General features: G+C 40.3%; 1 long non-coding RNA gene across 1 annotated transcript in view; it reads right to left on the bottom strand.

The window, feature by feature from the left end:
• Positions 1-315: 315 nt before the first annotated feature.
• The window catches only part of LOC141092227 (uncharacterized), a 37,538-nt gene continuing 19,392 nt past the window's right edge, over positions 316-18,461 (bottom strand). The window contains exons 2-4 of the long non-coding RNA XR_012232717.1: positions 4,152-4,309; positions 2,757-3,073; positions 316-1,032 (exon numbers count right to left, since the gene is read on the bottom strand). This is a non-coding gene — a long non-coding RNA (uncharacterized lncRNA). The remainder of the gene's footprint in view (positions 1,033-2,756; positions 3,074-4,151; positions 4,310-18,461) is intronic.

Here is an 18,461-nt window from a genome sequence, read left to right as displayed (position 1 = left end):
CAACCTTACATATACATATTTCACTACACACGGTATCAAGAAATGGGGTATCTAAATTTTTGATCATGGTTATTTAGATGTTTTGGGTTGTCACTATGATTTTAAAAGAGACAACACAGAAGTTTGACAATAAATGGCTTCACCCAACCACTAAACATGAGCGTAGAAAAAGATTTGATATTATCATTCATATTCTCTGAAAAAAGACCAAGAAAGCAAAAATTCTGCTGGGGTATGTAAACTTTTAAACACAACTATATATTCTTGTACTTAGTGGCAGTATTATAGTAGTTATTTTCTTGTACATAGCGGCAGTATTTTAGATATATTCTTGTATGTAAGGTTAATCACTGTTTGGATACCCCAAAATAGAATAATAGGCTCCAAAGATAATGGTACAATTTAAAATTTCATTTTATTAAACAATATTATTAAAAACAAGTAGTACAAGAGGTGTGCATATCAATGAAAGAGGGACTAAATCACCTATAGGGTATCTCTACAAAATGGCAACAATACAGATGTCATCTGGCAAAGTACACATGTTGCACTGTGCAAAATCGCGCATGTATATAAGCTACTAAGATGTAACAAGGACCCATTCACTTAATTGCATAACAAAATATGTAATTATAACCATAAGTTCATAAAATGTGCAAAATCATGCAAAACTGAGGAACATTAGTTCATTAATGAGTTCATTAATATCGCTGAATAATGTTAAGCAATCAAAATTTATAGTGAATGTATGTCCTTAGACTCCAGATGGCTTAACTGCTAACATGTGAAAAAAAGGGCTGCTTAAAGCAAATCCAAAATAAGCATGAGTGCCATGGGATGCGGCTATCGTACACTTAAACGCCATAAATGGCTCTAGTACAGTACATATTAAAGCGGTACCAAAGATTGATCATACTGTAAAGCTGGCGTGGAGTCCCCCGGGTATCCCTCAGCCCCGATGCGCGTTTCACTACCGCTTCTTCGGGAGGTGAGGTCAGGGAAGTGCCGGTTTAAATAGTCAGCGTCCATGATCTAATTGGATAACGACATCAGTGTCATGACACATGCTCAGTTTCTCACAGCGGTAATCAGCGGCTGACAGCCAAACACTGCTACCATGCCTGCTCTATTCCCGGCTAAAAATGATCCATGAAGGAGGCTGAGAAAACTATTAGCTCTTAACGGCGCATGCGCTAGTTCTTCTGGCCTGCTATGAAAATAAGGGAGAAGTGTGCAGGCGCTCGTGCGCTCCCCGCTGCCACGCAATCAACAGATGATATAAGCAGCCCACGGAACACCAAGGAGCATCCCCAATTCTCCAGTCTAGGTCGAGAACTGCGCATGCGCACCGTCCAAACTGATTAAATGAGCTGATGGACATATTTAAAGGGTCAAAAAAGAAATAAATCTGAAATGCCAAAGCATTAGTATTAAAATACAATATACACAGTAATATCCAAAGGGTATATAAGCAAAAAATATCAATATGAAAAAATTAGTGACCAATCCATATATAAATATAATGAATATATATAGATTAAAAAGTAACTTTAGTGACATGTCTATAATCACCATGGAAATCATTTAGCCATAGACAAAAACATATATAGCTATTACATTATCTATCAATAAGGTGCTATGATATCAAGTGATGTACATACTGTTTATACAATGTCTATACAACTATTTTATTAATAGTGAATAATATTTATAAAAATAAATAATAAATAAAAAATCAGACCCCAATAAAGATGTCAACATAGACTATATTATTAGACCAACACATTGCTGAATGATGTTTTTCTACTCATCTTCAATTGATGCACATAGATGTCAATTCATCCATCTCACAAGATAGTATATTCAACCAAAACTGGTATATTCAACCATACTGATGGCAATGAAAATTCATCCATCACATGAGATTATATATTCAACCATAATAATGACAATAACTAAAAATAAAATCATGTAAGTAAAAAATAGAAAAAAAGATTAAATAAAAACAACCAAGAAATAACCCCCCCCACCCCACTGCCCACCTAGGAGTCACTAAATTCTAAAAATTAACAAAAGTTACAGAAAAGCACCAAACCCAAAACTTTCATTGAGCCCCTAGGGAGTCAATGTGCCCAGTCTATATATCCACTGGCATTCTTTTTTGGCAAGTCTCTTTCTGATATCCCCCCCCTAGGACCCAAATCAATGGAATCAATGCCCCTGATCTGAAGAAATCTAGAGTTGCTTTGATGGAATTTTTTAAAGTGCCTAGGGAGGATTTTTAAGGCAGTAATGTCAGTTTCATTTTTGGCCTTATCAATATCAAGACAATGCTCTCGGACTCTAATTTTGAGCTCCCTATTTGTCATGCCAATATAAGTTGTTTTACACTGGCACTCCGCATAATAAATTACTCCTTTGGTGGAGCACGTAATATGTGCTCTAATCTCAAAACTCCTCGTATTATCAAAATTATGGAATCGCTGGCTTCTTTTCATGTTAGCGCACCACTTACAGTTACCGCATGGAAAAAATCCCTTGAATCCAGTATTTCTTTTAATCATTTCCTTCCGCCTGGGATCATATGTGCTAGGTGTTAGAAGATCTCGCAAATTGGGAGCTCTTTTTGCCACAAACGAAGGGCTCGATGGTAAAAGGTCTTTGAGAACAGGATCTGTCAGCATTATCTGCCAATGTTTCTGAACTATATCTTTGACTTCAAACCATTTGTTATTATAATTGGTGATAAATCTTACCTGTTGCTCATCATTCTTATTGGTACAGGAAGGAACATTTCTATGCAGAAGTTGTTCTCTTGGAACATTTTTTGCCCTCATATAACCTCTCTGAATCAATCTCCGACTGTAAACTCTATCTTGAAACCGTTTTTTCAGAGCTGAGGACTGTTCCTCAAAAAGACTTTCCTCTGAGCATATCCTCTTGATGCGCAAAAATTGTCCAATGGGTATTCCGTTGATAGTTGATTTGGTGTGAGCAGAAGAAGCGTGCAATAATGAATTTGCTGCAGTGGGTTTTCGGAAAACCGTAGTCGACAATTGACCATAGGGTAAGACTGTAATTGATAGATCCAGAAAATCAATACTACGTCCATATTTGTATGTCAACTTAATGTTTTGGTCATCCTCATTTAATCTAATCATTAAGCATATTAAATCATCAACTGGGCCATCCCAGATAAACATTATATCATCAATGAAACGGATCCAATTGTGAATCCGTTCCATTCCTGGGATTTCCTCCTCTTGGAATATTTTTCTCTCCCAAGTCCCCATAAACAAATCGGCATAAGAGGGGGCGAAAGACACCCCCATAGCCGTACCTTGCTTCTGAAGATAGATCTTACCATCAAAAGTAAATACATTATGGGTTAGGCCATATTCCAATAAGGTCAAAATAAATTTGACCATATCTTGATCAATCTTGCTAAGAAGCAAATGTTTTTGAACGGCACTTAGTCCGTCAGGATGTCTAATTGAAGAGTACAAAGCCTCAACATCCGCTGTGACCAAAACCATCTCATCGTTAAGTTGCATATTTTCAAGATGGTCTAAAGCAGCTGTGGTGTCCTTAATGTACAAAGGTAGCTGTGTTGCCAAGGGCTTCAGAAAATATTCAATAACGTTACAAATTACCTCACACAACCCCTCATTGGCAGCCACAATGAGTCTCCCCGGTGGATCAAGAGGGTTTTTGTGTACTTTAGGAATCAAGTATAGTGTGGCCAAACTTGAATTCATTTTTTCGTGAATTTCTAACAGTTTGTTAGGGATGATGTTGTTGAGAGAATATCTATCAATTCTATTTTGAATTGACTAGTGGGATTAAAAGTAAGCAACTTATATTCTTGTGTATTATGCAGCAGTTTAGTGGCCTGTGAAATGTGATTTGGCCATATCACAATGTTGCCACCTTTATCCGCCATCTTGAAAACAACATCATCCCAATTCTTCAATTCCCCCAATGCAGGTCTTTCCTGTGATGATAAATTATTATGTCCAAATTTACTTGACATTTTTTAATTTTTCAATGTCAGATGACACTATCTTAGTAAATGTTTCCACTGCTGGCACTAATGTCAGCGAAGGGAATTTGGTGGATTAATTAATCAACTTCATTGGGAATCTACTTACATTTGGGGCATTTTCATCAATCAAAGATTCCAGAATTTCCAAGGCCTCATTCTCCTCCCTACTAGGAAATTCAAAATCAGTTCCATTTCTGTGATGTAATCTTTTCAATATCAACTTTCTTGAGAAGAGATGCAAATCTTTTATCGCGGTAAACGCATCTAGATCAGATGAGGGAGAAAATGTTAGTCCCTTTTGCAATACACTCTCTTGTGCACTTGTTAACACATGAGTTGATAAATTGATTACCTTAACTGAATTATTCATTTGACTTTTGAAAGTAGAGCTTTTTTTATAATATTGTCGAGTCTTGGGTGTTAGGCGTCGGGTTCCTGGAGCGGCACAGCAGGAATCCAAAGCCTTGCATTCAGCGGTCTCCCATTCACCATCGACCGCAGAGGAGCTTGCTCAGCAGCCCCGTTGTTCCCGACGCTCTGCTCAGACCTGCTCTGTGGGTCTGGCTGCTGCTGCCACCTTGGAGCCAGCAATAGCAATGCAGGCTGCTCAGCAGCAAACCACTCCAGAGGCTAAGTCCTTCCGTCGCTCCACTGAGCATGCTCACGAGACGATCTCCCATTGGAGATCGGGAGTCACATGCACAGCTCCTTATCAAGATCTGATTGGTCCATCTCAGGGATCTGGAAGCTTCCGGCTATAAAAGGTTCGCATGGCCGCTCGGCCATGCGCTAGTATAGACTCTAGTTGCTAGCTGTGTGAATGATGACGGATGTATGGACTTGCAAATGACTCATTAAGATTCCCCTCCCTCTGATATTACGTGTGTGGATAGGGAACTAGTGATAGAGTCAGTGCCAGTCAGTGGCAAGCTACAGGCCACAATACGCATCCTCCACAGTGCTAACGTACCACAGTGCGCCTTCTACTGGGCATTGTCGTATAGCGGCAGTGTCTGTCGCTGCACTGCAGTCAGCAGTACTCCTTGGCATCCGCGGTTGCGACGCCGCACGCACAGTAGGTCTAGAGGGACGCGGGCCCTGTGTCTTGGCCCCAAGTCCTGTGACCATATAACGTGGGTGCATTCCACTGAGTCCTGTGACGTCAACAGGCTCGGCCATTGTATTTAACACCTCGGCGCCTCTGTGAAGGAACAGAGACCACCCAGCGCTCTCCGGGTGACACTCAACCCGCGTGCGTTATACCGCCATATAGTGCGTCTGCCATTACATAGCAGCAGTGTAACACCTTCTGCACGGTGGACCCTGGGCGGCGAACGCACTTATTATTATATATTATTTAGTGCATTCCGCCGTCCCTGGCATTGGGTCTACGTGTAACATCAGAGGTGGAATTCCATATCAAACTCATCTATAAGTGAAGCTGGGAAGAACTTCTAGAGGCATTTCTTGAGATGGAATCTTTTTTTGATGGCATCTGCCACCTAAAAAATTTTTTGGATTCAAAATCTGCTTGATCCCTTTCATATTTCTTTTATTTATTAAGACAAATGGCATTTTCCCATTTTTCAATGTCTTTATCCAGTTAAGTAATAAATTCCTGAAATTCCTCCATCTTCAACTCAAGTAGCAAGGCTTTCTGTAACGTATCAATCTGCCTCTATGTTCTTAAGGGTAATGGTGCTTTTTTCAATAATTATATTGATGAATTCAAGTGAGCAGGTATTGGCTGCCTTGATCCATCTGTTAATCAAATTCTCATCCCCAAGATCAAACGTGGGGTAAATGTTTACTCTTAAACCCCTGGAAACAATATTTTGTGAAGCATCATTTTCTAATGTGATCTATGTCCACCAAATCTTAATTTTTTTATTCAATGCTTTTTTTGTACTTTTTCATATTTTCTTGACTACCATAGGAGGCAGAATTAGGTGATGATGCAACACCCCTCTTCAATATGCTGGTTGCTTTTGCCTGCCAAGAACTCTTTGCCTTTAAAATCCATTGTAAGGGCTCTGTTCAAACAGCAGTAGGCATACAATTTAATCACACGATTTGCCCAATAATCAATATCACCATGAATCAACCTGGTGTGTACCAAATATACAATTGCAATTAAACACTGTTTGGATACCTCAAAATAGAATAACAGGCTCCAAAGTTAATGGTACAATTTAAAATTTCATTTTATTAAACAACATTATTAAAAACAAGTAGTACAAGAGGTGTGTATGTAAGGTGCAGTATTATAGTAGATATATTCTGTACATAGGGGCAGTATTATAGTAGTTATATTCTTGTACATAGGGGCAGTAATATAGTAGCGATATTCTTGTACATAGGGGCAGTATTATAGTAGTTATATTCTTGTACATAGTGAGCAGTATTATAGTAGTTATATTCTTGTACATAGGGGCAGTATTATAGTAGTTATATTCTTGTACATAGGAGCAGTATTATAGTAGCTATATTCTTGTACATAGGGGCAGTATTATAGTAGTTATATTCTTGTACATAGGGACAGTATTGCAGTATAGTAGTTATATTCTTGTACATAGGGAGCAGTATTATAGTAGTTATATTCTTGTACATAGGGGCAGTAATATAGTAGCGATATTCTTGTACATAGGGGCAGTATTATAGTAGTTATATTCTTTTTTTTTGTAAATTCTTTATTTTAGAATTTTTTTAAGTTTTTGAACATCACCATTAAGCACAACACCAATTCTCAGGTACAGTTGGCGACATATTAAATAGTGTCTGGTTTAGGGCGGGAAGGGAGGAGAAGATAAGGAAAAAATAGGTAGGGGAGGAAAGGAAAAAAGAAAGGGAAGGGGAAAAGGGAACATATTCATATACAATATCAACAACATTAACAATAACAACATGTGGTTGACAACATGAGCACAATCATTGCATGGGTGCACTTCAAAAAATAACGCTTCTCCATGTATTACAATTGAGCTATCTAATATGGGGTAGTAAGGCCAGGAGCCCCAAAGCAGAAGCCACCCAATTCAGTAGAGCCTAACAAAACAAAAAACTCCAGAATGTTCCTAAAGAGGATTGTCTTCTAAGTACCTATTCCAAGGGGCCCAAGTCGACACGAAAGCTTTATGATTATAAATTTCCCAGCTAGACAGCTCCTCTAAATGATAAATCTGATTTATTTTCGTATACCATTCTCCCAACGTGGGAGGAGCTACATCCTTCCAATGGGTAGCTATCAACTGTCTCGCCGCACTCAACATCAGTGGAAGAAGCCCATTTTTTTTGGTAAAAAATCTTTTGACGGGCATGAAAGGAGAGCTTCCGTGGCTCCAAGATCCACCTTTATTAATCCTAATTTTTTGAGAACTAACTCAACTCCCTCCCAAAAAATTCGCAATCTAGGACATTCCCAGAATATATGCGTATGATGTCCTCTAGGATTGAGGCATCGCCAGCAATCATCATTATCCACGAGGCCTAACTGGAACAACTTAGCTGGAGTTAAATGCCACCTAGTTAATATTTTATAAGAATTCTCCTGCAAAAGTACACATCTAGAAAAACCCCTAGCATTTGACAGCATTTTAGATATTTGATCTTCTGTAAACGTGATATTAAGTTCAATTTCCCACGAGTGTATAAATGAGGGTTTAGAATGTACATTCGGAGAGATGAGATGTGAGTAAATGCGGGATATAATTTTCTGCCGTGGGGATGGAAGTTTAATCATAATATCTAGCCAGGACCAATTAGATTTAGATGGGAATCTCCTTCCAAACTGTAAAAGTATGCGTTTGATGTGTTGTTTCTGGAGAAAATTTGTTGGTTGGACCGATGCCCCCTGTGGCCAAGATCCCTCCCGCAAAGTGTTATTACTATAAAAACTATTTAACGTTTCTCTAGGGAGGTTGGACCATAAATTGTATGGATCCTGAAAGTCTTGCTCTAACAAATAGGGAATTGAGCCAATCGGTGTCAATGTGGAGGGGAAAGTATCTTCCGGGAACTCTCCCATTACCAATCTTTTAATACGCAACGTAGTTGTAGTTACATCATCCAACCTAAGAGAGGCCGGCGGCTTAGCCCTAGTCCAGAGATACGGCAAACCTCTCGGGCCCAGTAAAGCCCAGTCAACACTATCCCCCTCCTCCCTTTCAGCACAGGACACCACCTTTAACCATCTACTGAGATGGATAGCCTTATAATATAAAAGAAGGTCTGGAACCCCTAACCCTCCAAAAGAGAGAGGACGAGAAAGAAACTTATAAGGTAACCTAGCCCTTTTATTTTTCCATATAAATTTTCCAATAAGGGATTTTAATGTTCCAAAAAATGTCAGGGGAATCCGAATCGGAACCATGTTCATGGTATATAGTATAATGGGCATTATATATGCCTTAAACACATTAATACGACCCATCCAGGATAAAGTGGGTAAGCTATACTTCTGCATCAGGTTTTTGACCTTTTGAATTAAAGGAGTGTAATTGTCATGGAATAGGTTAGTGGGGTCTCTAGTTATCATTATTCCCAAATATCTAATAGAATTAGTGGCCCAAGAGAATGGAATCTGCGTACGAATGGTGGAGGTCCGAGAGTGAGGGAGACCAATGTTTAACACTTCAGATTTTGACAAATTGATTTTGAAATTAGAAAGGAGACCAAAATGATGAAAGGCCTGAAGAATAATTGGAAAGGCCTGGGATGGATTGGAGATAAGGAAAAGCAAATCGTCTGCGAAAGCTAGAGTCTTAAGTGACCTCTGACCCACCGTCAACCCCTCTATACGTTGATCTTGTCTGATGCTTTGTATCAAAGTTTCTATAACTAAAATGAACAAAGAGGGCGACAAGGGGCAACCCTGTCTAGTCCCGTTGCTAATCCCAAAACTATCTGACAGGGTGCCGTTGACTCTGACCTTGGCCGTCGGTTGTGAATAAAGCGAGAGGACTGCTGTTATATATTGAGGAGGGAAGCCAAACTTAATCATTACTTGTTCCATAAACCTCCAGCTTACTCTATCGAAAGCCTTCTCAGCATCCGTCGACAAGAGCATCAAGGGCATACCCCGAGTCTTAGCAAACATTATAGACTGAATGACTTTAGTAGAATTATCCTTCCCCTCCCTGCCTCTTACAAAGCCTACTTGGTCTGCATAAATTAGCTTAGGTAAGAAATTGCTTAATCTGCCCGCTAATATTTTAGCCCACATCTTGATATCTGCATTAAGCAGTGATATTGGTCTGTAGCTAGTGCACAGATTGGGATCTTTACCCTCCTTAGGGAGGACTGTGATGTATGCCTCCAAGGATTGTCTAGGGGGGAGCTGGCCTGCTAAATAGGAATTAAACAAAGACACTAGGTGAGGTAACAGTGGTTTTATAAACTTTTTATAATAGATAATGGGAAGACCATCTGGGCCCGGTGCCTTTCCGTTCGGAATAGTAGAAAGAATGTCTAAAATCTCTGTAGGGGTAACTGGGGCAGTCAATAAGGACTGACCTTCAAGAGTTATTTTAGGGAGATGTAACGAGGTCAAAAATTCTTTCATTTTTGCTAAGGCTGTGACTGGCTCCTGCATGCTATCAGGTGTATTTAAATTGTATAAATTTTCATAAAAGTCTTTAAACTCCCTGGCAATATCTGCAGTCCCGAGAATTGAAGAGCCATCTATAGCTCTAAGTTGTCTAATAAACGTCTTTTCCTTTTGTTTCTTAAGTAGGGATGTCATAAGCTTACTACTCTTATTGCCATGGAGATAAAACTTCTGTCTACTTCTCATATAAATTTTTGCTGATTTAATGTTTAAAAGGTTTTTTAATGAGGTTCTCAGATCTGTCAGTTCTGACAATATTTTATTTACCTGAGATCTCTTATGTAGTCTCTCGAAGGAACTGATTTGATATAGAATAGACACAACCTTTTTTGATCGCTCCTTTTTCAAATATGAGCCTAGGGCTATAAATTCCCCTCTCATTACTGCTTTATGAGATTCCCACACCATAGGCAAGGGCGGGCCTGAGTGCAAATTATTCTGAAAAAAGAAGTCAAGAGTACTTGTCAGTTTTTCAATGTGAGAATCCGAGTCCAAAAGAGTTTCATTCAGTGACCACGACCCAGCCGGCCGTGGTAGAGTTTTTATCTCTATGTCAAGAAAAATGGGAGCGTGATCTGAGAGAGAAATGATATCTATATTAGCTTTTCTAACTAATTGGAGATTAGCTGTTTGTACCAGTAGGTAATCAATTCTGTGATAGCTATTATTCGGATGGGAATAAAAAGTGTAATCTCTGCCCGAAGGAAAAAGCGTTCTCCAAGGGTCTATCAGATGCAATTTTTGTAATGAAAGGTGTAATCGTCTCAGCGCCCTCTGAGAAAGAGCCGATCTGCCCGTTGAAGTATCTAAGGCTGGGTTCAAAGATACATTAAAATCCCCTCCCACCAATAACAGACCCTCAGTAAAAAGTTCCAGAACATTCAATGTTTTACACAGCCAACCTATCTGGTTCCTATTTGGGGCATATAAGTTACACAAGGTAATCTTAGTGTTAGCCAAAAAGCCCTTAATTATAATGTACCTGCCTTCTGAATCAGATAAACAATCGCTCAAAATAAAAGGAACATTTTTCTTTATAGCAATACTCACTCCACCCGACGCTGAACCGCCCGTACTGTGATACCAGGTCGGGTAGCGAGATCTAGACATATCTGGGACTCTCCCTTTTTTAAAATGTGTCTCCTGCAGGAAAACTATACTAGATTTCTTTGAGTGCAAAAGATTCATCACTTGGCTTCTCTTATTCGGAGAGCGTAAGCCCTTTACATTATACGAGGCCACAGTCATAGTGGCTAAGTTCACCTTATCACCCATAATTTGTTAAAGAAGGTAATAAAAAGGATTCCTCCGTCATCAAACCACAGAAATTAAAAGAAAAAAACAAAGAGATAAGAAAAATAACAAAAAACCTAAAAATTATTAAGATAAAACATGAGAAATACAACAAGAACCAACTACCTGTCTGTGGCAGAGGCAGGGGGTCAAACATACCTCCCATAACAGAACAGGAAAAAACATTTCTGACACACGAGTGGCATATGTTAACTTATACGGCAATTGAATGATATCAACACCTGAATAAATGTCAAACTTAGCAAGCTAAAATAGGATAAAGCATGTCCGAACGGGCCGAGGGGTCCGGCTCCAGTGTGGAAAAAACAAATACAACCGGGAGAAGCACAAGAAAGCTCAGGGGGGTATCTCCTTTTCCGTTCCAGATTTCCCTCTTTTGGGAGTCGAGCGTCTCTTTCCCAAGACCCAGTCCCCCTGTCCTCCAGTAAAAGCATGAACAGGGGGAGGCGTACGATGATCCATGTCTAGAGGAAGCCAGGAAGGAATGTCCATAGGGGCAATGCCAAAAGCGTCCCATATTTTGGGTAAATCTTCAGGGGTCCGAACCATTATTTGCCTACCATCTCCTTGTATAGATATACCAAACGGAAACAGCCATTTATATAAGATTTTACGCGAGCGTAACACCTCCAGGAGGGGCCTTAGGACTCTTCTTTTTGCAAGGGTCGACGGCGCAACATCCTGATAAAGATGAATAGCAGATCCCTCATAAGAAAGATTTTTAATGTCTCTTGAAGCGGACAAAATAGCATTGGTATCCAAATAGCTCAGTAGGCCGCAAATCACATCCCTCGGAGGTTCCGTTGGTTTCGGCTTTGGTCTAAGAGATCTATGCACCCTTTCTATTACAGTTCGGTCACATGTTTCTTGTGGAATTAAGAGGGCAAAGATCTCCTTAGTAGCTTTTTCCAATATCTCTGTGGAAACACTTTCAGGCAAGCCTTTTATCCGTATGTTCTTTCTGCGACTCCGATTTTCCTGATCCTCAAGGGCCAGAAAAGAGTTGTTAAGCTGTATTCTGTGATAATCTAGATGTTCTCTCATAGCATTGGAGTGGCTAATGATAGAGGACTGAGAGGACTCCAAAGACTCCACTCTATTACCAATGTGTAACAAGTCCGCTCTCATACCAGATATTTCATTAACCAATGGTTTCATAGCCTGTGCTAATAATTTTTTAAAAAACGATCTAGAAAGTTTCCCAGAGTCTGATTGAGTGACATCGCTGCCAGAAGCATCGTCACTGGAATCTGAGTCCTCGGCATGCTCCTCCTCCACAACTTCTACAGGGAGCCTTTTAGCATTAGGCTTAGACGTAGCAGATTTGTTTTTCAAAAATTTATCCATTTCACCTTGTTTGCTTCGATGCGCCTCCGCAGTCAGCGGTTTTGCACGCTCTTTATTAGTTTTGACCATTTTGCTCAATTGAAGCGTGCCTAAAATTTACCACCCGTGCGTCAAGAAAAGTCTAGTACAGCATTTTGCTATATAAAAATAACCCCATGTAACTTGGAGGGTGAGGGGTTAAAAATTGGAAACATCCGCGGGGATCCGCTGGAGCCGGCAGAGACAGGGTAGCGCCAACTCTCCACTGCTGCGTTTATATCAGCAGACAGCAGCACTTCTATGTGGGGGGAGCGATATCCCCCGCTCAGGCCTTGCAGAAAGTCTCAGCAACGCCGGGGGCCGTCAACAACCTGTCTGGCCCAGAGCCAGCACCCTCCTCCCCCTCATGCAGCTCATGCAGCGACAGCAATCCCCGCAGGCCACACAGACAGCACACCGGGGGTTTCCTCTCACCGCCTTGTGCTCCAACAGGCGAGACCGCTCCCTGCTCTGCGGTCTCACACCTCCACCAAGGGCCTCCTGCGGTCCGGATCTCCGGGTCTTGTACTCAGGGGGATATATAAAGATGGCGCCCGTCTTCCTCCAGCGCCGCAGCACTCTCCACGAGGCCGCTCAGTGCTCCGGTGCCGCGTCTCCACACCACCCCTCACCTTCTTCTCCAAGCCCGGGGCACTCTAAAAATCTTTTTTGTCGCTTTTATGCCGCTTTTATCTGGGCCAAATAAGGCAATTTTGTGGCTAGGAGCGGGAGCTGCCATAAAACACGTCCTCCCTGTGTGAGATCCAGGCCACGCCCCCTATAGTAGTTATATTCTTGTACATAGGGGCAGTATTATAGTAGTTATATTCTTGTACATAGGGGCAGTATTATAGTAGTTATATTCTTGTACATAGGAGCAGTATTATAGTAGCTATATTCTTGTACATAGGTGCAGTATTATAGTAGTTATATTCTTGTACATAGGGACAGTATTGCAGTATAGTAGTTATATTCTTGTACATAGGGAGCAGTATTATAGTAGTTATATTCTTGTACATAGGGGCAGTAATATAGTAGCGATATTCTTGTACATAGGGGCAGTATTATAGTAGTTATATTCTTGTACATAGTGAGCAGTATTATAGTAGTTATATTCTTGTACATAGGGGCAGTATTATAGTAGTTATATTCTTGTACATAGGAGCAGTATTATAGTAGCTATATTCTTGTACATAGGGGCAGTATTATAGTAGTTATATTCTTGTACATAGGGACAGTATTGCAGTATAGTAGTTATATTCTTGTACATAGGGAGCAGTATTATAGTAGTTATATTCTTGTACATAGGGGCAGTATTATAGCAGTTATATTCTTGTACATAGGGGCAGTATTATAGTAGTTATATTCTTGTACATAGGAGTAGTATTATAGTAGTTATATTCTTGTACATAGGAAGCAGTACTATAGTAGTTATATTCTTGTACATAGGAGCAGTATTATAGAAGTTATATTCTTGTACATGGGAGCAGTATTATAGAAGTTATATTCTTGTACATAAGAGCAGTATTACAGTAGTTATATTCTTGTACATAAGAGCAGTATTACAGTAGTTATATTCTTGTACATAGGGGCAGTATTATAGTAGTTATATTCTTGTACATAGGGGCAGTATTATAGTAGCTATATTCTTGAACATAGGGGCAGTATTATAATAGTTATATTCTTGTACATAGGAGCAGTATTATAGTAGTTATATTCTTGTACATAGGAGCAGTATTATAGTAGTTATATTCTTGTACATAGGAGCAGTATTATAGTAGTTATATTCTTGTACATAGGAGCAGTATTATAGTAGTTATATTCTTGTACATAGGGGCAGTAATATAGTAGCGATATTCTTGTACATAGGGGCAGTATTATAGTAGTTATATTCTTGTACATAGTGAGCAGTATTATAGTAGTTATATTCTTGTACATAGGGGCAGTATTATAGTAGTTATATTCTTGTACATAGGGGCAGTATTATAGTAGTTATATTCTTGTACATAGGGGCAGTATTATAGTAGCTATATTCTTGAACATAGGGGCAGTATTATAATAGTTATATTCTTGTACATAGGAGCAGTGTTATAGTAGTTATATTCTTGTACATAGGAGCAGTATTATAGTAGTTATATTCTTGTACATAGGAGCAGTATTATAGTAGTTATATTCTTGTACATAGAAGCAGTATTATAGTAGTTATATTCTTGTACATGAGAGCAGTATTATAGTAGTTATATTCTTGTACATAGGAGCAGTATTATAGTAGTTATATTCTTGTACATAGGAGGCAGTATTATAGTAGTTATATTCTTGTACATGAGAGCAGTATTATAGTAGTTATATTCTTGTACATGGCTCAGTTATGAGACTGGTTTTCTATTATTCTGTGTGTTACAGCTGTGTAATCTGCATTGTTCGAGATTTATCCTGCCACTCTGCTTTCCAAGGAAATGTTAAGAAATTTCTGTGTCAAATTTTTACAGTTGAATTCTCAGATTCGGCAGATTATTTTCAGAATTCTCTGTGACTGAGCATTGTTTCTATTCTTTTTGACAGATTTTTTCAGCTGAAAGTAAAGCCCCCGTTACACTAAACAATGTCCCAGCGATCCTACCAATGATCCGACAAGATGGGATCGCTGGGACATCGTTAGACAGCCCCAGCGATTAGGACCAGCGACGCTGGACGCTGGTTCCTAATGTAAACGTCGAGTATCCAGGAGCAGCGCGACTCCTGGATACCTGTTATTTACCTTGGAAACCGGCGTACACGCTGGTTTCCAAGGTAAACATCGGGTATCTAGGAGCCGCGCGACTCCTGGATACCCGACGTTTACCTTGGAAACAAACATGTACTCCGGCTTCCAAGGTAAATAGCGGATATCCAGGAGCCGTGGCTCCTGGATACCTGACGTTTACCTTGGAAACCAGCGTCCAGCATCGCTGATTTCTCACTGCCACATGCAGCGATGCGTGCTGGGCAGCGGGAGACCAGCGATCGAAAAACGGGCCAGGCCGCTAGAGCATGATCAGCGATAACTGGCAGGGGGGCCGGTCGCTGATGTGTCACAAAATCAGCGATCTCGCTAGCGAGATCACTGTGTGTGACAGGACCCTAACAGTTGCCATCACTTCCGCAATAAAATCTTCAGTAAATCTACAAATGTGTAAACATTTAGTAAAACCAAATAGCCCAAAACTTTGCAAAAGACAAAAGGCAGTGACCTAGGTATATGGTCTGCCATAATCAATGGTTCCACTCCATGAATATATGCATACAGGAGGAGGAAGCGGAATGACTGAATCCAACAAGTTATTTAATAATAAAAGTATGAAAATTTATTGTAATAAATATATATAAAGAAGCAAACAATGGCCGTGATATAATTACACATAGAATATGACGCCAAAAAGCCAGGAGAGGAGATACATAGGAGTCATAAAAAACACCATCATACAGAGTTATAACCGCCCTTGTGGGGTGCAAATTAAATGCTACTACCTATATAGGTTTCTATCATGACCATGGTCATGCAAATGTGGTGGGAAGCTCCCACGGCGGGTATTACATAATAGAGAGGAAACACGGCGGTGAGAGTTCAGCGGTAACAATTTATGCCATGATGGCGAAAAAATCCCTATATAGAAACCTATATAGGTAGTAGCATTTAATTTGCACCCCACAAGGGCGGTTATAACTCTGTATGATGGTGTTTTTTATGACTCCTATGTATCTCCTCTCCTGGCTTTTTGGCGTCATATTCTATGTGTAATTATATCACGGCCATTGTTTGCTTCTTTATATATATTTATTACAATAAATTTTCATACTTTTATTATTAAATAACTTGTTGGATTCAGTCATTCCGCTTCCTCCTCCTGTATGCAAATGTGTAAACATATTGTAAGTGGAGTGGATAAAGTTTGTCGATGAGGATGAATTTAGGAGTTTAATTTACTGGTGTGTTTTGGGTGAAATGTATTTACCCCTCATAAATCCCTCACTGTCGTTGAAACTTTCCTGTATCCTAAATATCGTGGTCTGTGACGGTAGGAATTATTGCTCATTTACCCATCTCCTCTATGGATAGAAATAAAGTGACACATTTCTTAAATGGGCCACAAATATAACCTTTTCATTTAAGTGACACTTGGCTCTTATGAAAAGTAGATATACCATACATATTCTACCTGAAGGGTAAAATGAAGTTGACCAAATATCTACTGGAACTTGTAGTTCCAAACAAGCAGGTTTTTTTTAAAAAAAAAAACCATGAATTTACTGAGTGAATGAGCCCAAAATTTCCTTTGTTGTTTTACTAAATTCTGACACAGATCCCATAGATTAACTCCAGAGATTAATTAGGATTATCATGTGTGGGTTCTGCCTTTTGTCTGTTTGCTGCCCCTATTACAGAATAATGGGGAATAAACAAGCAGTAACCCCCACAGCAAGAGCCCAATTGTCCTAAGGATGGGGAATAATTATCCAAATAGGGAGGAAATTGTGTGTTACTGTATCTTTATCCGGAAGCAGCAGGAGGCTGATGATTCTGCACATAGAGGACATTACTCTGCTGTGTGCTCACATTAACCCCTGTACGACTGGATCAGGTAAAAGGAAGAGGTATCTGGTCATAGTCACTGTAGATGACCAGAAAATGCAACCTCCTGAATAATAGCATTATATCCCCATAATATTCATGGCCACTGTTGGTGCATATAACGCCTCACAGAGGCCAAAGTCCGGATGGATACTAAGCACCATAGGGAGCCATTACAAAATCCTGTTTTTTGGCAGTGTTCCTCTGTTTAGGACCGCCGAGTTTGCATATTCTGCATATACTTTTGGCATAGTGAAGAAATACAGTCATGACTGAAAGCGTTAGCACTAGAGTTGAGCGACTTTTGGTTTTTTAGGGTCGCGTTTCGTTTCGTGAAACCCAACTTTTCCAAAAGTCGGGTCGAGCAAGATCGTCCGATTATAGGGAAAAGTCGGGGTCGTCCCGAAACACGAAACCCAATGTAAGTCAATGGGGAATAAAAGTCGGCAGTGAGAGGAGGACAGGAAACACACCTACAGTGCCCATTTGAATGCCAAAAGCATCAATTCTTCTTACTTAAGCTTGTCAACCTTAATTAACTTCATAATACAAGTTACGCACTGAAAAATGGGGGTTATTTGGCTAACGTTGTGGGGGGGGGGCTGGCTCCAGGTTTTCATGTGCCCTGGGCGAAAGAGCGCCCCTTTAACACATACCAAAACTCATCATGCTCCGATACGGCAGAGAAATAGCGGTATAGTACAATGAAAAATACTTCACTTTTTACATCTCATGACGAGGCCCATCTATTTCTCCATACAGAATCATTGGTCCCATATAATGTTTGAAACAGTATATGATGAGCTCCACATAATGCTACAGTATATGTTGGTCCCCATGGATGAAGCTCCACTGTCTTATGGGCCCAAATAATGCTCCAAACATAATGGGCCCCATTTCTAATGCTCTAGTGTATAATGGGCCCTGTAAATGCTGCTCCAGTGTCTGATGTCCACCTTTGGAATGTTCCAGTGTATGGTGGGCCCCATCTATCATTCTCCAGAGTAACGTGCTCCCCAAAAATTGCTGTCCCAACATTGAAAACAATCAAATAAGTCTCCTCGCTAGGGAATCCCTGTACTTGTCTGGATTCCTCGTCGTCCCCATCTTCCATCTCACTGCACAGTATTTCAACCTTGCAAGTGCTGTGATCCTGAGCAAGCAGGGGGGGCCCACTCGTTGGCGACGGCACTGGCACAGGGCCCCTGATAGTACGGTGGTGTGTCTGATGGCGGGTGGGCCGAACCTGCACTTTCATCTGCAGCTTCCTCTTTGTCACCGTGTAAGATGGAACTGTATATGGGAAGGGTAACCTGAGTTTCATCAGGGTCAGATTCAGGCCGTGTAGCGTGCGAGGGGAATGTAGTGGTCTGGGTCAATGTACCAGCAGATTCATCGAGCAGTGGCTGGGCATCAGTGCACTTATGTCGCCCCCAGGAGTACGGTCGCCACAGTGGCATTACCTTCCTCCTAGGGAGTGTGATGTCATGCTTGGGAGCAACGAAGGATCTCTCTAGCAGGTT

Source organism: Dendrobates tinctorius, unplaced genomic scaffold (assembly GCF_039654945.1).
Source record: "Dendrobates tinctorius isolate UK_male_01 unplaced genomic scaffold, ASM3965494v1 ptg000058l, whole genome shotgun sequence".
Taxonomy (NCBI): domain Eukaryota; kingdom Metazoa; phylum Chordata; class Amphibia; order Anura; family Dendrobatidae; genus Dendrobates; species Dendrobates tinctorius.
The sequence above is the reverse complement of the archived record's forward strand: the minus strand, read 5'-3'. Positions and strand labels throughout refer to the sequence as shown.